Source organism: Chenopodium quinoa, unplaced genomic scaffold (genome assembly GCF_001683475.1).
Source record: "Chenopodium quinoa cultivar QQ74 unplaced genomic scaffold, ASM168347v1, whole genome shotgun sequence".
NCBI lineage: Eukaryota > Viridiplantae > Streptophyta > Magnoliopsida > Caryophyllales > Amaranthaceae > Chenopodium > Chenopodium quinoa.
Genome location: NW_018743792.1, coordinates 6,342,706 through 6,366,915, shown reverse-complemented (window position 1 = coordinate 6,366,915; position 24,210 = coordinate 6,342,706).

Here is a 24,210-nt window from a genome sequence, read left to right as displayed (position 1 = left end):
CTGTGCTAATAATAGGTACCCACTTTTACATAAAAAAAAAAACTCACTACTTCGGCACCGATTAACCGGTGCCTTTAATGCCTAAAAAAACAATATATATTTGTTTTTTTTTTCTTTTTTCACCTGAAATTGTTAGCAAACTATTATATATATACATAACATATTTAAAATTGATAATTGATAACCTGTGATTTAACACTTGAAAAAAAGAAAAAAAACATTGGATATATTCACTATAACAAGAGTAGCGACAACTTCCTTGATGACTTCAAGGAAGCCGCGCCTGCTCCCAAAGTAGCCGACAAAAAGAGAAAGGCGGACCACCTGGTGGCCGTAAAAAAAGAAAAGCAATAGCAATCACTGATCGGGGAACGATCAGAGGATCTCCGTCCCTAGCCGACTGGTGAAAATATTGATATTGTTCTAGATGACAGCCGTCCAGAACGAACCGTAAAAGTGGGGACGGTTGCTTTTGCAAAGTTGGGTGCAGACTTGCACCAATTCCTTTGAAGTGGAAGAGATGCTAGGCATCAGCCCGGATCTTGCTGTCCACAAACTTGTCGTGGATCCATAAAAGAAGTCGGTTAGGCAAAAGAAAAGGAACCATGGTGAGGAAAGATCTCAGGCGGCAGCCGCCGAGGTCAAGAAGGTACTGGATGCTGGGTTCATTCGGAAATAATACTATCCGGAATGGGTAGCCATTGTCGTCCTTGTCAAAAAGCCAAATGGTACTTGGCGGATGTGTGTTGATTAAACAGATCTAAACAAGGCATGCCCGAAGGATAGCTATCCATTTCCAAAGATCGACAGTCTATTCGACATTACATCCGGTCATGCCTTGATTAGCTTCATGGACGCCTACTCTGGTTTCCATCAAATACCCTTGTGGAAAAAAAGATCAAGAAAAGACGACATTCGTTATTGATCAAGGGTTTTTCTGTTATACGGTGATGCTGTTTGGGCTGAAGCATGCGCCTGCTACCTTCCAACAGATGATTAATACGGTCTTCGTTAATCAAATTTGGAAGAATGCGCCTGCTACCTTCCAACAGATGATTAATACATTGATGACATGATAATCAAATCTAAGCTCCAGACGGATCACCTTGCTGACCTCCGAGAAACCTTCATCACCCTCAGGCGGCATAAGGTCATGCTTAATCCCAAAAAGTGCGTCTTTGGTGTTGAGTCTAGGAAGTTTCTCGGATTCTTGATTAATCAAAGGGGAATAGAGGCCAACCCGGAAGAGGTACAAGCGGTAATTGACATGAAGTCACCTGGCACTGTCAAGGAAGTTCAAAAACTTACCGGTTGTCTGGCGACATTAGGTAGATTCCTCAACCGGTCAGGTGAGAAGTGCCTCTACTTCTTCCAAGAAATCAAGAAGAAGACTAGATTCGAATGGGGGGAGAATGCTGAGGAGGCATTCTAGAAATTGAAGGAGCACCTCCACTCTTTGCCACGGCTGGTCACCCCTCTAGCAGGAGAGGTTCTCTATATGTATTTAGCCGACTCAAATCATGCCCTCAGTGCCGTTCTCTTAGCTAAGAGAGATGCCATACAACTCCCGGTCTATTTCATTAGCCATGTTCTCCGAAATTCTGAGCTGCGGTACCCATTGGTTGAAAAGTTTGGTCTTGCCCTATTCATGGCAGTCAAGAAGTTGAAGTCATACTTCTTGGTACATCCGTTGGTGGTCTACACAGACCAACCCCTCAAGCGACCAATGACAACCTTGGAGTCATCCGGCATAATGCTCTAGTGGGCTATTAAAATGCAAAGTCTGGAAATTTCCTTCGAACCTAGAAAGGCAGTGAAGGGTCAGGATTTCGCCGACATCATTGTTTAAATGACAAGACCAGCTTAGCCGAACAATGTTGATCAGGTTTGGAAGGTTTATGTAGACGGGAGCTCTACTATGAACGGTTGTGGTACAGGCGTAAATTGTAAGTCTCCGGAAGGGGACAAATATGAATACGCACTACGGTTTAAGTTCTAAACCTCAAATAATGAGGCGGAGTACGAGGCCCTACTAGCCGGTATACGCATGTGTAAAGCAGCAGGGGCAAGAAAAGTTGACGCCTGCTCAGATTCTCAGTTGATCGTTAGCCAATACCATGGTGACTATGAGGCCACCTATCCGGCGATGATCAAGTATCTGCAGGCGGTCAAAGATGAGGCCGGGAAACTTGACAAATTTCATCTAAGTCAGGTGTCCAGGTCAGAAAACAATCAGGCGGATGCATTATCCGAATTGGCATCATCCGCCACTTGTGATGTGCCTAGGTCAGTCTTCTAGGAAGTCATGGAAAAAAGAAGCATTGAGCATGATCCCATTGGAATTCTTGACCGAAGCTCTACCTGGATGGATGCCATCCGGGATTATCTAGCAGACGACACTTTGCCGGATGCCCCTTCAGAAGCGGCTGCGCTGAAAAAGCGAGCCTCAAGTTTCTAAATCTACAAGGGGAAGCTCTTTAGAAAGGGTTACCTCCAGCCGTTGTTGAAGTGTGTTACCCCTGAAAGGTGAAATAAGGATCTAGAGGATCCGCACTCGGGCTTTTGTGCATCACATATAGGCAGCAGAACTCTAGCAAAAAAAGCCAGACGGCAGAGCCACTTTTGGCTTACTCTTGAGGTAGACTCCATGGAAATGGTGAAAAAGTGTGACAAGTGCCAAAGATTTGGCCGACTCATACACCGTCCGGCCACAGACGTGACGGCTATCTACAGCCCGGTTCCATTTGCAAAATAGGGCATGGACATCTTAGGTCCATATACGCCTGCCACAGGCGGGCGGAGGTACATCCGTGTGGCTGTAGATTACTTCACCAAATGGGTTGAGGCATAGGCGGTCAAGGGCATTAAGAAAAAGGATGTGATCTCCTTCATCTGGAGGAATATTATCACCCGGTTTTTTGTTCCTATGTCTTTGACAATGGCCCTCAGTTCGAAATTCTTACCCTCAAGAGTTGGTTGGGAGATCAAGGGATCTCACACTGCTTTGCATCAGTTGGCCGCCCCCAAGAAAATGGCCAAGTTGAAGCCTTCAACAAGCTCATCTCAGACGACATTAAGAAGAAAATTGAAAGGGCTGGCGGTCTATGGGGGGATGAGCCAACTGAAAAAGTGAAAGGCCTCATGTCCTATGGGCCATTAGAACAACTGAAAAAGGGGCAATAAGTGAAACCCCTTTTCTCATGACATACGGCACTGAAGCCGTCCTGCCAATTGAACTTTATGAGCCAACACTCCGAGTCATGCTCTATGATGTAGAGGCAAATTGGGAGGCAATGCGTCAAGCATTGGATTCACTCATGGAGCGCAGGGGCAATGCAGCCTTGCGTCATGAGATACACCGTCTGAGAATGACGAGGGCCTACAACAAAAAAGTACACAAGCGACCCCTCAAAGTGGGTGACTTTGTGCTACGTAAAATGGAGGCAACCGATAGGGCAAACGAGCAAGGGAAGCTAACCCTAATTCGGAGGGATCCTACCAGATTTTTGAAGAAGTTAGAGGCGGCACCTATCGCCTGGAAACTCCAGATGGCAGGCAGCTAGCCAGAACCTGGAATGTAGATAACTTGAAAAAGTACTACTTCTACGGACTTGTAATATTTTTTTAAATAACGTATATTAGTGAAAGAGTATGTTACTTTTATTATCTTTTGTATAAAGTCCCATATGTTCAATGCACAACTTGGCAGCTACTAAGTCCCATCTGTGCAATGCACAATCGTGCAACCGTTTGCTCTAATTAAGTAGAAGTCTAAGTATCGAACTTAGTTATTCATAAGGCCAATGGCCAACATATTTTAAACCGCCTGCTCCAACATGAGCAGGCATCCGGCGAAGCCCATTTGGGTGAATTCGTCGAAGAGAACATCTCCCTTCCGGGTGGTACATTGTTCTACAGGTCATAAACTCAAACGTCTTTGATCGGTTAGGTTAAAGATAACTCATGGTCGTTCGGATGATCTATCGAAATCAAGATACACCCGATCATTGCCTCAAGGCAATGCAGACGGTGAATTAAATCTTGGTCTACAACCGACTTTTGACAAAAAGCCCTACAACCGGCTACAATTTTCATAAAAAAGGTCAAAACCTTGTCATTTAATCCACGATTGGTTAAATTACATACTTCCGGCCACAGGCCGCCTGCAGACCAATAAACGGCACTGCCGGATACCGAAAGGGTAACCCATAGCAAGTAATCTAGGTCGGGTTTAGCCGGCACCGCCAGCAGATCTAACTTGGGAATAATTCTGTTTAAAAACGGTCAAGGACCGCCTATTTATTAATCCGGATGCTTGTATGGACGGCTGCTTGCTTAGAGTTGGATTAACTATAAGCAAACAACCTTCCAGGGGCAGACAAAGCTAATGCATCGTGCATACCGCATGTATCAATTCAAATCGCAATAAAGAAATGAAGATATTTCATTCAAGGCAAAAATTGCAAAAAATTTAAGCAAATAATATCAAGGCAAAACCGACACAGTCAGTATATATATATATATATATATATATATATATATATATATATATATATATATATATATATATATATATATATATATATATATATATATATATATATATATATATATATATATATATATATATATATATATATATATATATATATATATAATTAAAATGTTAGCCGGACCCTTGTTCGGGGAAAGTACATGGCACGCATGTGGGATGAAGGCAGGAATAAAAAATGTTAAGCTACTGCTGCTGCTGTTGCTGTTGTGACGACTGGCCCTGACCGGCAGGAGGGGCATCTTGAGTTTGCTGGGTTTGGGCTTCTCCGGCCTCACCCGGCACTATCTCTTCGCGTGCTCCTCCTACTCGATGCCGGCCCATTCTTCAAAGGGCGCCGACCTCTTTGTCCCGAGAACCTGAGCGTCAAATACTTCAGTAGCGTATTTGTACCTCAAGTCGAAGAAGGCATAGTCGGTGTTCGGATGGATCGTGGACCGCCAACTGATCCTTGTGCTGCGTCTAGGTCTGGGCCATCTCATTTTTCAGTCGGATGACCTCAGCCTTCATCTTGGTGCTCTCCTTGTCAGCCTCCCCCAAGGCTTTGACGTCAGCCTTGAGTTTGTAGACTTGAAGTTCATAGTCGACTGCCTTTTTGTTGGCTCTATCAGTAGCAGCCGTGAGCTCCTTGATTAGCTCCTCCTGTTTCATATCCCGTCTTTTAGTTTGGTTTTCAAGCATGAGGGAGTTATATTAGTTCGACTGCCTGTCTCTGGGCATCCTTTACCTCCTCTTGCTTTTTCCGCAAGGGGACCTTCATCCCATTAACCCTCAACATCACCTGCAAAGTCAGTCGGAAAGAAGTTAGCTTCTTAGTTATTTTACAACCGACAATGAAAAAAATTGCACAAAAGCACCCCAACCAGTAAATAACCTCAGCCAGCAGTGAGATGATGCGGTCAATGTTGACCTGGTTGATACCCGGTACCGCCTCCTTTTCGTACCGGGTGAGAGTCCGCAGCATTCTCTTGGCATAGTTTTGCAGATCCGGCCAACGAGAAGAGGCATCTGCATCGTGAGATTTATCTGTTAAGTACTGAGCATATGCAGCGCCTATATTCTGCCGGCTGCATGAAGAATCCCCTAACTGGGTAGCTTGGGACTTGAATCGAACAGGCTCAATTGGCCTGGGGGTCAAAGGTGAGAGGAGTACCTTGGTTTTCTGGCTGAGGGGTGACACCACCACCAGCCGCATTAGAGCCGGATGCAACAACAAGCACCCGGCTAGAGGGAACCTCAGGCTCCCCAGCTCTGGCTTCAGCTGGCCTTGAGCCCAAGCCCAGGTCTCGCAGACTCTTGCCTGCTGTAGTAGGCCTCCCAGGAGCCAGCTGTCTTCCGGCAGAGGTAGGGGCAGGGGCAGCCGGAACCCTCCGCCTTTGTGAAGAAGGTTGGGCGGGCTCATCTCCCTGCCTCTTTAGCATATGCCTTAGAGACCGAGGGACGTTCTTGCTCCCCATCTGCAAAAGAAAGCAAAGCGACTGGTTAGTATTAAAATGGGCTACAAGTCATACAGATGGTACGAAGATCAACTAGTGCTTACCTCATCATATTTGGCCGCTAGTTGGACCTTCTTCTTCTCTAGTTGTTCCTTCCGGATTTCAACGGCTGCCTTGGCCGGAGTTTTTTCAGGAGGAACCATCTCGAATCCTTTCTCTGCAAAGAATAAAAGCAGAATTAGAAATCATTCAAGCACCATACAGGCGGCATAGGATGTCGTTTAAGAAATCAACGTACGTTTGCTCCAGAAAGTGCTAAGACCGCAGGCGAAAAGGAACGCCTCGTCTTTAAACCAATCTAGATGAGGGACCTAGAACTTAGGGATAATGACTTGTGTCCTATCATCCAGAGGCACGGTAGTTTTCTTAAAAAGGCCCGGCTCTATTATTTGATCCGAAGATCTCTCTGGTATCTTGGGGAAGGCACACTTCTTTCCCAGAAGATCCGAATGTTTGTTGTAGCGACGCTGCCGGTGGTTCACAGCCGGAAAAGGGGAAGAGACCATGTAAAATTTGCTCTTCCAGTTGGTCCACTTAGATGGCTTCTCCAACGTCATCATGTACTCCGGATAAGTGGTCAATGTGAACCATGCATTCCAGCCGCCTGGGGCACGACTAAGATAGTGCATATGTGCAAACGCCTCCCAGCTAGGCGTTATGTCCTTCATTTGACAGGCGGCTATATACCCAAGGATGTTCACCCAAGAGTTGGGTGTGAGCTGCCAGACGCCAAGTTCGTAACCCCTTAGAATGGCTTTAGTTGTGTTGTGGAGGGGGAACCAGAGGCCGGCTTTGAATGTCGCCTCATGGCAGCCAAAGTATTCGTCGACGTGGTCAAAGTCGTCATCCTATATAACGAATGCCTCCACAGACGGAACGACGACTTCCCATCCAGCCCTTACCGAGCGCTTCTCCAAAAATGCCGAGATGGTTGCATTTAAAGTAACGTCCCGGGCGCTCATGTGCGCCTCCGTTGGATTATTTATTGAAGGCCAGTTATATGCCTCCTCGTCTTCTTGAGGGGCATCCGGCTCCATCGTTGACTTAGTGGAGTCGGATTGCTGGATGGTCTCCTTACCGTCTGAGCTCTCAGATTCCTCAACAATCTCATCTCCGGGCGTGCTAGGAATGCCTGGTTGGTCATAAGGAGCATCATCAACCGGAGTTTCGGCTGAATCACCTGACTGGTACTCAGGGTCTACAACAATCTCAGGGTCCGAGCCATTCTGTCCTGCACATGAACAGAGACGGTCGGATTTCTAGAAGAGTAAGGGTGGTCCAAACACCCCCAGACGGCATCCCCAGTCCTAGATTCAGCCGTGTCAGGTGACCGGGTGATAAGTGCCCTAGGCCGTGTCGTGTGTGTGTTGGGTGAGTCCATTATTCTCTAACAATCTATACAACCGGGAAAAACTCAAATAAGTTATAAGGGGCAGAGACGGTGCCTTGAAGGTGTGAAAAATCTTGGAAGGAGGTTGACTTCTTTAAGCTAGCAGACGGATCTTTATTTTATTGCTTGAAGATACCCCAGACGGTGCCCGGATGTATCCCTTTCAAGAGCAACTGAAATGTGTAGAAGACTCAACCGTTTTCCCAAAACGTGTCTTGAAGATACCACAGGCGATAGGGACCAACTGTGGGTGTTTTGAAAGCTAAAGAAAAAAAAATGGAAGGTTAGGCGTTTTTTAAGAAAATTGCTTGAAGATGCCCCAGACGGTAAAAGACCGGCTGCAGTTCTATTAAAAGCAAGAAGAGAAAATTGACTAAGTCAGACGGTACCTTAGTGAGTAGATCAAAGAGCACTGAAACGGTATCCGGATGTGTCTGAATGGAATAAGCTGGTTGAACGCAAGAGCAGCCGGTGTCAGAGCTTTTTTCTCGCAAGAAGTTTTTTGCAAAAATTTGTAAAGTATGAAATGAGAGGAGGAAGCCTCCCATTTATAGGAGAGGGCAGAAGGCGAACCCTCACCTCCCTCTCCAATTCTAATTCGAAATTCTAATTCAAAAAAAAAATAAAAAAATGGAGGGAAGGAGACGAATCGTCACCTTCCCAGAATGTTACTCGTGTCACAGGTGCCACGTGGCAAGCCACGTCACACCTGTGAGGGGCAAATGTTTGGAGTAGAATTACCCTATGCCACGTGGCCTAATGGCATGCTGACACGTGTCTGCCCCCAGAGAGGCCAAATGGGATCCAATCGGATGCTGACACGTGGAACTGCAACCCTAGCTAATAGGGGATCTGATCCTCTTCTACTATAAATAGAGGAAAATCCGCATTTATTACACATTCATAAATACGAACATAAAAACCGAGCAATATTAATTGCAGAATTGTCTCTGAATCAGAGACAATATCCATTTACTTTCCGCACTTTTATACATCCAGAGACGTTCTAACTTGATCGTCGGAGGCGGAACTCCACCCAACCGGAGTTTTCTGGTTTTGCAAGTACAGACGGTCGGCTCGCATTCCCGGAATTGTAACTCTCCTGAGGGACTAAAAAACCCCCGATACAACACATATAAGACATCACATCGAATCATCAAGAATCATGATTTCAAGTGTAGAAGCAAACTGAAGACATAACCTTCTAATTTAATATCATTGCCCCAAACCACCAACACAATCAGTATAATGTAAAAGCAAAAATAGCTCGGGTCTTTAGGGGTAAAGGTATAGCCTAGCACTAGTAGAATTTAAGATGGCCATGAGTGCAAAATAAAACACATTTCATGAGCATTCAAATTTGCAAAGATAATTAAAAGCTCATACAAAACACTTATCAACAGTTAAAAATCACTAGAAAACCACAAATTGAACATAAAGTAAAGCATAATAATGTAAAAGAATAATCATCTCTTCAAAAGAAACAATTGTAGTGTAGTAAAGCTACAAAGACAATGATACCAATCATTCTACTAATTCTCAAACTATAGCCGTAAATATTTTAGTCACAATACAACACCCAATTTCATCCATAGAAGAGGAACCAAAGAAGAAATTAGTTATGAATTTGCTACTAAAGCTAACACAACCAAACCTAATTAAAATTAGGAATAAATTGAACTATTAAATACAAAAAATCAGCAAACTAAACATTAAGGAGGCTAATTAAATCATCAAATTGAAATGTTATACAGAAACATATCATTATTCAACCCAAAACCTAATTCTGAAATCATATAATTCCTAAATCACCCAAAAATGCAATTAATTAATCGAAAATAAACAATCAAACTCACAAAATTCATGATCTATATGTAACTAAAACACTAAATTATCAAACAAAAATATGTTGATCGATAGAAATGTAAGAAAAGAGAAGAGAGAAACAGGAAAATCGAGGAGGAGTGTCGGCTTTCGCCGCTTGGAAAAGATCTAGCGCCGGTGAAGTAAATTACAGCGAGGTACGAAGATGAAATTATAGATCCCCTCCTTTCGTAGCTGCCCTTCTTCAATCAGTGGAGCTTAGATCATCATTAATAGCATAATCATTCGATCAAGATCGTTTATCACCATCAATCCTGGCCGCCGTTAGATTAAGAAACCATTGATTCTCATTACGGAGGAAACCACTCCTCACTGTTGCGGCGAGGAGAGAGAGTGAAAGAAAAAGAGATGAAGGGTCGGCGGTGCATTGGCTAGGGTGGAGGGGTCAACGACTTAGTGGTGGTCTGGTGGAGGAGGCGACGGTGAAGGCAAGAATAAGGGAGAGGGGGGTAGTTAAAGAGAGATCTTTGTGCGAAAGAGGAGGCTAGAGAGAGAAAGTGGTTTGAGGAGAGAGAAAAGGGGGTAAAGGACGAAAATAAAAATAAAAACAGCATAATAGACACTGGTTAACCGGTTCCTTTGTTTTAGCAATATATTTTTGAGAATTAATTTAAACAAAAGGTAAAGGGGCACCGGTTAACCAGTGCCATTTTTTTTTTCGCACCGTTTTTTCATAGCTGGTGTGTTTCACTCGGTGCGCATTTCCTATTTTCTAGTAGTGATTCAACATATGTAGTTCGGTCGCTAGCATAATCAGAAATTGCTAATTGTAGGTAAGCCTCTAAAAGTAAGATCTTTCGATTCAAACTCTTATGAACAAAGATTAATCAAACAAATGATTAGGTTGTGATTTGGGTATTTTTACCCCGCCATGTGGATCAACCAGAGCGTGACACGTGTCACCTAAGGGAGAGCCCAACGTGGATCTACTAGGGCAATACACGTGCAGGCAGATACCCCATACGGAATTGGCAGCCTACAAGGCCTAATTCCCTAGACTGCCAAAAAACGGCGCAACCCATCAGTCCTAGGTTTCTGTAACCTACGACAGGGGCACAAATCCCAATGACCCTATAAATAAGAAGATTTATCCTACCTTGGGAACAACATTTAATGATTGTAACATAATCAATTCTGACATCTGAGAAAAACATCTGATCTCAAAATTCAAAAAGATTTCACTTTACTTTCTACACATTTTTACATTCTCCATACACGTTTTAACTTGATCGTCGGAGGCAAAACTCCACCCAACCGGAGTCTCCGTTGTTTTTTAGATACAGGCGCTCGGAATCCAGACTTAGTGACGTAACTCTCCCGAGGGACTCTGAAAACCCTAAAACATTTGGCGCTGTCTGTGGGGAGAGTACCTCTAAGATGGCTTCACAACAGTCTGTACCGCCTCCTATTAAGAAAAGGCCTACCGCCGAAGCTGAGGTCTATTCGAACCATGACAGTGATTACGACTATAAAGTCGAAACGTATGTGGTTGCTGATGGGTCACTTAGAACCAAACGCACCCATCCCAAGGAAAGAAGGGAACGGGGCGATGATCAAGCTGGTCCAAGTAAGTCATCCGGACAGCCGTCTGGACAACACCAGGTGGCGAAGGCACAGCCCCAGTCACTCGAGACGAACTCATGAAATTCATGACAAGTTTCAAGGGGGAAATAAAGGATCTGATCAACAAGAGGATGACTGGCTCCAACAGGGGTCAGTTTGCCAAGAAGTCTTCTCCCTCTAAGAAGAACAAGCCAGTCAGGGATCGAGAGCCCACTCCGCATCCTAAATCAAAGGAGGGGAAGCGACCCTTTATTGATCTTTTAAAGATTCGATTCCCTGAGATAAGGTAGAGGAAGGTCATCCGGCATGTCCATCCGGATGGCTCAAAGAAGACATACTTTGATGCCCGGTTCCTAATCGAGCATAAGGTAAACCAGCAACTGTATGAGTCGGCTTCAACGTCGACTTACTCAAACAGCTTCCAAAATATCTCTATGAGGTATTTTCAATATGTACGAGAGAGTCAATTAGGCGGCCCGTCTGTCCACACTGGCCCTAAGATGATCCATTCAGTCCCGTATGTGCCTCAATAGCCATACATATTGTATGGACAACATTACATGCAACCGGCCCTCTTTGGGAGTTAGGTGGCAGAAAACGTCCAACCTTTGGACTGGCAGCTCCGTCTGCTAAAACTTAGGGAACAACCTTCTGCGTTCTCCAAGGAGATAACCGAGGCGGCACAGTCGACCAAGGTTAAAAAGGTTTTGGTGGGTACTTATGATAGTACGACCAACCCTGAAGACCACTTCATGGCCTACAGCAACCTCATGTACTTGCAAGGGTTGGATGACGCGACCTGGTGCCGATGCTTCCCGGCCACATTAAAGGGCATCGCCCAACAATGGTTCGACAATTTGCTAGCCGACTGGATCAACAGCTTCAAGACGCTTGGGTTTTTGTTTGCTTCTAACTTTTCAATGAATATCCCTGCCAAGAAAACAAGTCTTGACTTGGGTTCAGTGCAGCAGGGGGATAAAGAAGGGCTTCGGTCATACGTCAGGTGGTTCAATCTGGTGCGAATCAAGATTCAAGGGATGTCGGACGATGTTACTTATACAGACTTCTTCAAGGGACTGAAGAACGGGTCCACTTTCCAGGAAGCGCTGTTGGAGGCGGAAGCCTATATGCAGGTGACCGAGCTTTGCTCCATAAGCAAGCAGTCGGACTCCAAGAATTCTGACAGAAAAGAGAGTCGGCAAGCTTAGCCGGCTTAGAAAGCTGAAGAGAGTAAGAAGAGAAAAGAGATCTAGGCGGTTGAAGAGATAAAGGACCTGGTGACCATAGAAAAGCCCGATACTATGAAAAGTTCCGCCAAAACCCGGAACAAAAACAAGTACTGCCATTTCCATAAGGATATTAGCCACGACACCAATGAATGCTATAGTCTCAAGCGGTTGTTGGACCGTCTGGCTGATAAGGGGGTGTTAATTCTTATATCCTGAAGTCCAAGGTGACTCTAAGGAAAAACCCCGGGCAGTCGTCCAAAAAAGATGCCCAACCTGCTAGTAGTTCGAACACAGACAAAGAGCCGATCTACACAATAGTAGGCGACTTTGCTGGAGGGGGTCCAACCATTAGGGGCACCAAGGACCATGTCAGACGAATGGACGTTAGTTCACTTGATGTTGGCCAGGCATCTACTGACACCTTCTCTAAGGTCATCGTCACTGAAAAGGACAGGGGTAAGGTCCGTCGACTGCATGATGACCCCATTGTCGTTGAGTGCAAAGTGGCCAACCAAAAGGTCTGCCAGATCCTCATTGACACCGGAAGCTCGACTGACATCATCAGCTACAAATGCTTGTCAAAGCTGAAATACAAGCCCGACAGCAAGCACAAGGTTTCTCGGCCCTTGGTTGGTTTTGGGGGTGGGGTTATGCACCCTATCGGACGGATTGACCTACCCATCCGGCTGGGGAAGAAAGGAGAGGGACGCCACATGGTTGTCCGGTTCTTGGTCGTAGAGGAGTTGACTACCTATGATTTGATATAGGGTCATCCAACTCTAAACGAATCCAAGGCCATCATTATTCCATCCCTCATGCTGTTGAAATTTGAGAAGGATGATGGGTCCGTTGGCTCCCCAAACGGGGATCAAAAGACGGCTAGAGAGTGCTACCTCTCAGTCGTCCAACCCATAGTGGCCGTAGCTAGCCAAGGTGAGGAGCCCATAGACCTTGATGATATCGAAAACGAGTTTGCTCCAACAGCATCCGGCAAGAAGAGAAAGGCTAACCAGTTGGTGGCCACGAAAAAAGAGAAGCAATAGCAACCACTAACCGGGGAACGGTCGGATGAACTTAGTCCCCAGCTGGCTGGTGAACACATTGATATTGCTCTGGATGACACACGTGCTTTTGCGAAGTTCGGTGCAGACTTGCACAATTTGTTGAAGGAATTCAAAAATAAGTTTGCCTTTAAAGTGGAAGAGATGCCAGGCATCAGCACGAATCTAGCTATCCACAAGCTTATGGGGATCCCAAAAAGAAGTCGGTTAGGCAAAAGAAAAGAAACCATGGCGAGGAGAGAAGTCATGCGGTAGCCGCCGAAGTGAAAAAGCTGTTAGATGCAGGGTTCATTCGAAAGTGTCACTTCCCAGAGTGGGTTGCGAACGTTGTGCTTGTAAAGAAGCCGAATGGTACCTGGCGCATGTGTGTTAATTACACTAACTTGAACAAGGAATGTCCGAAGGATAATTATCCACTTCCAAAGATCGATAGTCTAGTCGACTTTACAGTCGGACATGCTTTGATGAGCTTTATGGACGTCTATTCAGGCTTTCAAGATACCCTTGTTGAAAAAAGATCAAGAGAAGACGACATTCGTCACTGATCAGGGGTTATTCTGCTATACTGTAATGTCGTTTCGCTTGAAAAATGTGCTTTCTACTTTCTAACGAATGATTAATACAGTCTTCATTAATCAAATTGGAAGGAATGTAGAGGCGTACATTTATGACATGATATTCAAATCCAAGCAACAGGCCGATCACCTTGCTGACCTCCGAGAAACATTTGCAACACTCATGCGGCACAAGGTCATGCTCAATCCCAAGAAGTGTGTTTTTAGTGTTGATTATGGGAGATAGAGGCCAACCTAGAGAAGATACAGGCGGTCATTGACATGAAGTCACCCCGCACTGTCAAAGAATTTCAGAAGCTAACGAGTTGTCTGGCGGCATTGGGAAGATTCCTCAGCCGGTCAGGTGACAAGTGCCTTTATTTTTTCTAACTTATCAAAAAGAAGACTAGGTTTGAATGGGGGGATGATGCTGAGGCAGGCTTTTAGAAATTGAAAGAACACTTGTAATATATGCCGAGGCTTGTGAGCCCTCTGCCAATGGAGGCGCTTTACATGTACTTATCCGTCTCAGACCATGCTCTTAGTGTTGTTCTCCTTGCTGAGAGAGACGACATCCAACTCCTAGTCTATTTCGTCAGCCATGTTCTTCGAAATGCTGAATTACAGTACCCAATGGTTGAAAAAGTTGGCCTGGATTTTTTCATGGCCGTCAAGAAGTTGACGCCTTACTTCTTGGCACATCTGGTTGTGGTCTACATAAACCAAGCCCTCAAGCGGCCAATGAAAACCTTGGAGTCATCCGTTAGGATGCTTAAATGGGCTATTGAAATGAAAAGTCTTGAAATCTCTTTCAAACCAAGAAAGGTAGTGAAGAGTCAGGCGTTTGCCGACTTCATTGTCGAAATGACAAGGTCGGCTGAGCCGGAGAATCTTTACCAGGTTTGGAAAGTGTATGTAGACGGGAGCTCTACGATGAACGACTGTGGTGCGGGGGTTATATGTCTGTCCCTTGAAGGGGACAAGTATGAATATGTGCTATGTTACAAGTTTCAAGCCTCAAATAACGAGGCGGAATATGAAGCCCTGCTAGCCGGTATCCGCATGTGCAAGGCGGCAGGGGCATGAAAAATTGACGCTTGGTCTGATTCACAATTGGTCGTTAGCCAATACCATGATGAATATGAGGCCACCCATCCGGCCATATTAAAATATTTGCAGGCGGTCAAAGCTGAATCTAGGACACTTGATGAATTTCACTTAAGTCAGGTCCCCAGATCTAAGAACTATCAGGTGGATGCTATGCCCAAATTGGCTTCATCCGCCTCATGTGATATGCCTCGGTCAGTCTTTTGGGAAGTAATGGAAGAACGAAGTATCGAAGAAGATCCCATTGGAATACTAGACCACAGTTCAACTTGGATGGAAGGCATCCGGGCCTATCTGCTTGACGACACTTTACCGGATACATATTTAGAAATGGCTGCAATGAAAAAACGAGCGGCCAACTTTGAGATTCATAATGGGAAGCTTTTCAAGAAGGGTTTTCTGCAACCTCTTTTGAAATGCATCACCCCTAAAAAAGGGGCAAGAAATTCTAGAGGAATTGCATTCGGGCTATTGTGCCTCTCACATAGGCAATAGGGCACTAGCTGGTAGGACTAGGCGGCAAGGCTATTTTTGGCCCACTCTAGAGGCAAACGCCATGGAATTGGTGAAGAAGTGTGATAGGTGTCAAAGATTTGGCAGACTCATACACCGTCCGACCACAGATCTGACGGCCATCCATAGCCAAATACCATTCGCCAAATGGGGCAAGGACATTCTAGGCCTATATACGCCTGCACTAGGCGGGTGACACTATATTCTAGTTGTTATTGACTACTTCACCAAGTTGGTAGAAGTAGAAGCAATCAAAGTTATTAAGATAAAGAATGTAATCTCCTTCATTTGGAAGAACATCATCACTCGGTTTAGGGTACCTATGTCTATGGTCTTTGACAATGGCCCTCAATTTAAGACGTCTACCCTCAAGAATTGGTTGGGAGACCAAGGGATCTCTCATTACATTGCCTCAGTCAGTCGTCTCCAAGCAAACGGCCAAGTTAAAGCCTTAAACAAGCTAATCTCAGAGGGCATTAAAAAGAAAATTGAAAGAGCTGGCAGTCTATGGGCAGATGAGTTGCCTCATGTTCTTTGGATTATCAGAACGACAGCAAAAGGGGTAACCGAGGAAACCCCATTTCTCATGGTGTATGGAGCCAAGGCCATCTTACCTATTGAGCACTATGAGCCGACTCTTCGAGTCATGCTGTATGACAAAGAGGCAAACTAAAAGGCCATGCAGCTATCAATGGACTCACTTCCGGAGCGCAAGGGCAATGCCGCCTTGCGTCACAAAATTTACCGTCTCAGAATGACTAGAGCCTACAACAAAAGAGTGGACAAACGGCCCTTGAAAGTAGGGGACTTTGTGTTACGAAAAAATGGAGACAACTGGTAGGGCCACTGAGGAAGGAAAGTTGACTCCCAATTAGGAAGGCCCCTACTGGATCTATAAAGAAGTGAGAGCAGCACATTCCGCTTGGAAACTCCAGACGGCAGACAACTAGCTAGAACTTTGAATGTAGATAACTTAAAAAAGTACTACTTCTAAGACTTGTAAATTTTTTGTAAACGAAAAGCCTATCAATGAAAAACTGCTTTTTGATTTCAATTTTGATTATTTAAGCTTTATTAAATATGTCTCCCAATGGGAACACCGCTTGTACAATGTGTAGACGGCTAAATCTAGACCAACAGGAACACCGCCTGTGCAATGTGAAGACATCCGGCGACACCCATCCGGGTGAATTCGTCGAAAAGAGCATCTCCCATCCGGGTGGTACATTGATACATAAACTTTAAAAGCCAATGGCCCTACCGAATGTCTGGATTTAGATAAGCTCGCAGCCATTTGAATTGAACTATCTAAGGAGACTAGATAGCTAGAGATTACCGCCTGTTCTATAACAAACGGTAACCGGCTACTATCTTGGTTGGATACAACCTTACTTCCATACGTACACCGTTAAACGCCTACTATTGCACATGGGCAATACAGGCAGCAAAATTCCAAATAATAAAAAATAAGCTAAGTCCAAAAACTTATTAGCTAAGCATCGTTCGTTTTAGAACGATCTTATGAGGTCAATGGCCGGATAATATTAAATGCTTGTCCGCTTGCTCGATGGTCGACTGTCCGCATGGTTTTGGGCAATCACCATAGTGATTGATTGACTTGGTAACCAATCATACTCAGTAAAGTATCAAAAATTTCCAAATTAATCAATTCACCTTTGGAACCAAGCGCACAGCCGTCCAAGGGCAAAAACAGCCGGTATAGTGAAAACATTTCATAGAAAAAAGCAAGTTAAATACTTAGCTAGAATCTATCACTAGTAGAATAAACTAAATTGGAAGCGGTTCAAACCCCCTAATTGTAAGCGATTTTGAACCGCTTCGGTTTAAGGGGCTTGCCATTGTGATGTTAAATTGAAAGCGGTTCAAACCGCTTCCAATTAGTGGAGAATTGGAAACGGTTTTGGCGCCAAACCGCTTCCAATTCCCATTTTTCCCTTGAAAAGTTTAATGTAATTGGAAGCGGTTTTGGCGCCAAACCGCTTCCAATTGTACCATTTTTTTATTATTATTAATAATAATAATATAATAATATTATTAATGACCTTTCAAAATAATTTTAGTATTAATTAATAATATTAATATAATATTATTAATTAATAATATTAATATAATATTATTAATCGATATGAATTTATTATTATTAATTAATAATAAAATTAATATTATTAATTAATAATAATATTAATATTACAAACAAATTAATACAATAATATATATAACACGAAATAATTATATATATAAAAAGTAACATCATTAATATACTTAATGAACAACCATATTTAATTATACCAACAAATATTAAGATTACAATTACAAATACTACGTACTAATAAGTGCTTAATTAATTAAAATAATTTTGATAATAACTAATTAATAAAGTCAAGCTAACAAACCAATATAACCATTACGACAATTCTAGAATCCATTAAATGTGACGAAAAAATCCCATAGGTCGCAAACTTCATTCATTTCCTTCTTTGTTAACGGGCCTTTGAACCTTGCAACACTTAAGAGAAAAAAAAAAACCAAACATTGTCATGAGTATCACAATACCGAAATGCTCAATATCACAAAAATTCACCGAAAATCACTAAAATGGCCGAAATGCACCAAAATCACGTGCATGTACAGGCTCCTGGGCAGCAGCCTGGCTGGGCTGCAGTTTGGCTGGGCTGCTGCCTGGCTGGGTGCTGCAGTGGTGCCTGACCAGCCTGCCTTGGCTGCTGCAGTGGCCTCGCCTGCTGGCCTTGGCTGCTGCAGCTGCCTAGGCAGCGTGCCTTGGCTGCTGTAGCTGCCTGGGCAACGTGCCATGGCTGCTGCTGTTGCCTGGGCATCGTGCCTTGACTATTGCAACTTCATGGGTTGTGCGTGTTATGCTTGTGTTTTGTTCGGCGTAATAATGGAAACAAGTAATAGGTTGAAGATAGTAAAAGCATACCTCATCTAGTTGTTATGCTTCCTTACAACTATTGACTATGTCAAGCATAAACCTCATAATGTATAGGGCACAATCAAGTCCGTTGTTTCGTCGAGAGTTACATCACTACTTTGAGTCGATGAGGATTTCTGATCATGATGCTCAGTCCAGAGTGTATACCCATTTATGTCATATCCCTCAAAAGAATAAACATCTTCCTTTGGACCATAAGCTAGCCACTTTATAGTATCAGAGACACTCTCATCCATTTGACGCATAACTCGATCATGGAACCATGTCACAAACATCTTATTATGCAACTGCATTAGTGCCCTTTCCCCTTTTGATGGAAATTCCGCACACAAATTATCCATGTGCTCTTCTAAATATGGGTGAACCTCCGCAACATGATGAAGCACAAATAGATGAGCTTGCAAGAACTGATCATGAGTAGGTGAGATCCATTTCGACCCGAGGGTGCCATGACCATCAAGTCTCCCTTCATGTCGGGAGTGGGAAGCCCAATTGGTTCGGCAACTGCAACATACTCCGCCACAAAATTACCAATCTCCTCCGCCACGATCCCTTGAATCATACTACCTTCTAGATGGGCTGGATTCCTGACTTTTTGTTGCAATGTGCCCACGTGTATTTCAAAACGATAGCACCACCTCATAAAGACGGGACCGCACATCTTAATCTCACGAACCAAATCAAGAACCAAATGCACCATTATGTCAAAAAATGACGGTGGGAAATACATCTCAAATTTGCACAAAGTTACAACTACATTCGCCTGGAGATCATCAAGTGTAAAAGGATCAAGCACTTTGCTGCATATGGAATTGAAAAAACGAACAAAGGCTTGTAATAGCTTCTCTCACGTGCTTCGTTAGAATACCACGAATTGCAATCGGTAGAAATACTTGCATCATCATGTGACAATCATGGGATTTCATACTAGTCAACTTCAATTCCTCATTAAAGGAAACAAATCTTTTCATGTTTGACGAGAAACCAATGGAACCATAATGTCATACAAACAAGCACAAAACTTTCGTTTCTCTTCCTTTGCAATGTGTAGAAAGCTGGAGGTAAATAAACCTTTTCATTCTTGCCTTTTCCATCATCTTACTTCTTTGATACACCGGTGCCCTTTCCTTTGCGCTCCCACTTATGTTTTTTGCCACCATCTTCGCTTACATTTTCCATTACCTTAGCCTTCCCTACCTTTGGCTTGACCCACAATTCCAGATGAACCCCCCACGCTTCCAAATCTAATCGCGCGCTCTTTCCATCCTTTGTTTTGCCATGAATACCCATAATTGTCCCAACAACTGCATCACAAACATTCTTCTCTATATGCATCACATCGAGACAATGTCTAACATCATGTTCTTTCCAGTACTCAAGCTTCCAAAAGATCAATTCCTTTTTAAAGAGAGCATGTGGGTCTAATGGTTTTGATGTTTTACTAAAACCAATTGTTATACCCTTCACTCGGCCATACACCTCATGTCCACTCAATGGCCTATGCGCAGCCCCCTCTTCCACTTTCCCATTTAAGGCCTTTTTCTGCCTACGATATGGGTGATCGCGCCTAAGCAATCTTCGGGTCCTCACGTACACATCTTTGTCGTAGTGTTCAAGGTACATGCTTGGTGTGTCATCGATACAAATAGGACATGCTTTACGCCCTTTTTTCTTGTACCCGAACAGGTTTTCATATGCGGGAAAATCATTAATGGTCTACATAAGGGCTGCATGCAATAGGAACATCTAGTTCTAATGGGCATCAAAAACAGAAACTCCGCCGTCCCACATCTTTCTCATATCATCAACAAGGGGCTCAAGGTAAACATCTATGTTGTTTCCAGGTTGACCCGGACCCGTTATCAAAAGTGACAACATTACGTAATTTCGTTTCATGCACAACCACGGAAGCAAGTTGTAGATCACTAAAAGTACCGGTCATATGCAATGTTGGGTACTAAGACTGCCAAATGGATTCATACGGTGCACAACCCAAGCCTTAAATTTCAGACTTCATCACCAAATGCCCTGAACTTCATATTGATGTTCTTCCAATCTGGAGAGTCAGCCGGATGCTTCAGCAAACTGTTTTTCTTCCTTCCCTCTGCATGCCATCTCAATTTCTTAGCATCTTTTGGTATTGAAAATAGACGCTTGAACCTTGTAATGATGGGAATATACCATAACACCTTGGCAGGAGGTCCCTTCATACCAGCATTGCAGCTCTTTCGCTTGTAACGCGACTTACCACAACGTGGACACTCCTCCAACTCTTCATATTCAATTCGATAAAGAACACAATCATTTGGATATGCATGTATCTTCTTATACTCCAAACCAAATGGACACATGAGTTTCTTTGCATAATAGTAGGACTTAGGAAGTTCATTCTCATCTGGCAACATGTCACATAACATAGTCAACAAAGAATTAAAACTAGTGTCGCTCCAGTTATACTTTGACTTAATGTTAAAAAGTGTTAGGACGGCTGAGAGTTTGGTGTATTTTTTGGACCCAGGATACAAAGGCTTTTTGGCAGCCTCTGATAATGACTCAAATACATCACATCAGTCACCAAATTCACCTTCAACATTATGCATCATCTCATCCAAGTGATCACCACCGCCGTCCTCGATCTCATCCCCCTCCTCATCCCCATCTCCACCATCATTAGTACCATATTCATGTTCCGCAGGAATCTCGGCACTTTTATCGTGCGTATCATTCCCAACAACATTCTCCCTATACGATCTCTTTTCACTGTGCCAAACCCACACATGATATTGAGGCCTGAACCCATGACATACCACATGATCCCTTATTGTACCAACACTGTCGACCATTGTCACACTATTACAATTGACACAAGGACAATAAAGGTCATTCACACCCATTATGATCTGATATTGTGAAGCACTCTCGCAAAACTTATGGACCCTATTAAAGAATTCCAACGTATCACGTCTACCATACATCAAACTGCGATCCATCGACGTTTTAAATTTCCCTTACACATACCAACACATTATAAATAATGTATAAATGCAACATATAATCAAAGTACATAGTTTGTATTTATACCGTTCATGCATATAGTGTAAAAATGAATGCTCCCAAAAGGTCCTTTTCACTCCAACCTAACCCATCCTTGAACGTCTAATCTCACAAGTGAATGTATGCCAACTTTCCAATTTTAAGGAAAAACCGGCAGCATTTCGCCCCAGTTCTCCAAGTACACAACGTAGGTAATTACTTACCTACATATGCACCCAGAGAACATGGTGAGATTAAACTTTCAAGACCAGTCCCAACCGGGGACTATTCAAGACTTCCTCCTAATGAGAAAGACTCGAACGGGTATCTAGGCAAATGATGATGCAAGCATTCAATAATTTACATTTGTTTGACATTTAATAAAACACAAGTTCATTCATCTATATAATGCTAATTGGACTACCTACAAGCAAACTAAGCTTACTTATAATGCATTCATTAATTCATCACTTTTTAGCTACTCAAATTCAAATAACTTATAACATTATACAATTAAGGTAACTATTAACATTTTGTATACAAATAATTAATAAAACAATTAACATAAAATTTGATTAACTAAAATTGAAACCCTAAAATTTGGGAAATTGTTAAGAATATAGAGATAATGAAGTAAAATTAAGCATGAACTCACCCTAAAAGAAGGAATGCGGGGTGAGAGGGAGAGGTGTGGTGGTGGTGCCGTGTGAAGGTGAGAGGGGAAACAGAAGGTCGCAGCAATGGAGAGAGCTAGTGAGTGCAAGACAATGGTGGAGGCAGCAGGGTAATGTCGCAGCAGTACGACGGAGGCTAACTGTTGTGGAGGCGGCAACGATGCTGCAGCAGCACCTAATCCTTATGTTGGTCGGAGCAAGAGCAGCAATTTTATCCCGAACAACACAAAATCGTGAAAAAAAACGGTGCAAGCATTCAAGCCTAGGTGTTAATGGTTGTGGTGGTGGGTATTAGAAGCACGACAATGGTGTTTGTGGTGGAGTGATGGTGTGGGAAAGTGAAAGAGGAAGCAAATTGAAGGAGGTCTGAAAGTGAAAGAAGGAAACGAATTGAAGGAGGGAAATGACGAGGGAAGGAGGAAAGATTTAAAACCCGGTTTTTTTTTCTTAAAAAGGGAAGCGGTTTGAACCGCATTAATTTTTGGAAGCGGTTCAACCCAAACCGCTTCCAATTCTATACAGATATTTTGTTTTTTTTAGTTTTGCCGGGTTTTTTTAGGGAATTGGAAGCGGAATTCAATAACCGCTACCAATTTGTGGCTTCCCATTACCCTTTTTCTTCTAGTGTATGCATATAAAAAATTTAAAGCAAGTGCAATATGACAAAACCATGGCCGGATAATTCATTGATTAACTTAGTCGACCCCATGGTCAACTAAAAAAGGGTTAACCGATACAACCGGCATAAACTGACAAGTTATCCGACACCTTGGTTGGCAAAAGATACAGAGATACACGGCACGCAGGCCGGAAAATTTAATAAATGGCCATCTTGCCCTAGAAACAAACAACAAGCTTAATTATCAGGAGGGAGCTCTTCAGTATCGATAGCCGCATCCTCTTTCTCCCTAGTCGGCTGCCAGTCTTTTTCATCCTCCTGCTCCTCCTCTTGATCTGACCCCCTAGATGACCCCCCTGTAGAGTCGGACGACTCCTCCTCCTCCTCTTGGGCTTTTCTCAGAAGCCTATCATTGAACTCAAGGGAAGCTGCGTCAAATTGATGCATCCACGCGTCATAGTCAGTACCAGGGAAGAGGGACTCCCAAGTCATCTGCATGATAGCCTCGCAGTCGTCCATCATCTGCTTCACCAAAGCCTCCGTCTCCTCCTCGGCTCTTGAAGTATACTTCTTTCCAATTTGGACACCCTGGTTTTGCAACCTCTTCTTGATGTTCTCCACCCGAGTGCGAAGTCCGTCTGCCTCCTTGCTCGCCTCTTGGAGGGGCTCGAGCTTAGCCTTGAGGTCCTTAACCTTCTTCTCCAGCTCGGATATCCGCCTCTTCGCTGCATCCTTATTGGCCTTAACCTACAGATTAGCCGCCGCTTAAGAATACACTATATCAGTGGTCAGTAGTTCATTTTGACAAATCTCAAACGCGACCGTATCTAGAGAAGAGGCGGCCCGAGCGTTCATAGCTTTTACCTCTTTGGTCTTCTCGTTGAACGGTTTTTAAAGGTCGTTCACCCGCAGCATAGTCTGTATCCGGGAAAGGAGTAATACATTAATATCAAGCGGATCGAAGAGTTACACAAGAACGAAAAATTAAAGTTATTGCACCTCAGCAAGGAGGGCAAGGATGGCATCAAAGTTGAGGGAGACGACTCCTCTGATAGACTCCCTGTCCTCGGGGGAGATGGCCTTCAGCATGGCCTTCGCCGGATGCTGAATATCCGGCCTTGGGTGGATATCTGCACATTCAACACTTTGTAATTAGTTGTTGTAAATCCGGCCATAAGACCGGGTGTCTTCAGAAGTGCTGGTTGACTGTTGATTGAACTTGACCCTACAAAGGTAGGGCAAGGGATTAAAAGTTGTTATACCTCCCGCGTCCGCCTCATTGATCTCTCTGGGGAGCTTGCTTCCACTATAAGCCGCCTTCTCCTTTAAGGCCTTGTGCCTACCGGCCGCCTCCTGGTCTTTTGCGGGTCTTCCCACAGCTGCTGAGTCGATAGCATCTTCGAGTGGACCCTTGCCACTCTTCGACGCTTTATGGGCGTCTGGCATCTTTAAGGCCTCGAGGCCTGTTGGAGATTTTCCTCCAATTAAGGGGTGCGAGCCCTCTCCTACCTTGGTCTTGCCAGGCTTATGGGCCACATGCTTCCTGGGCTTGCCAGTTGTCTTC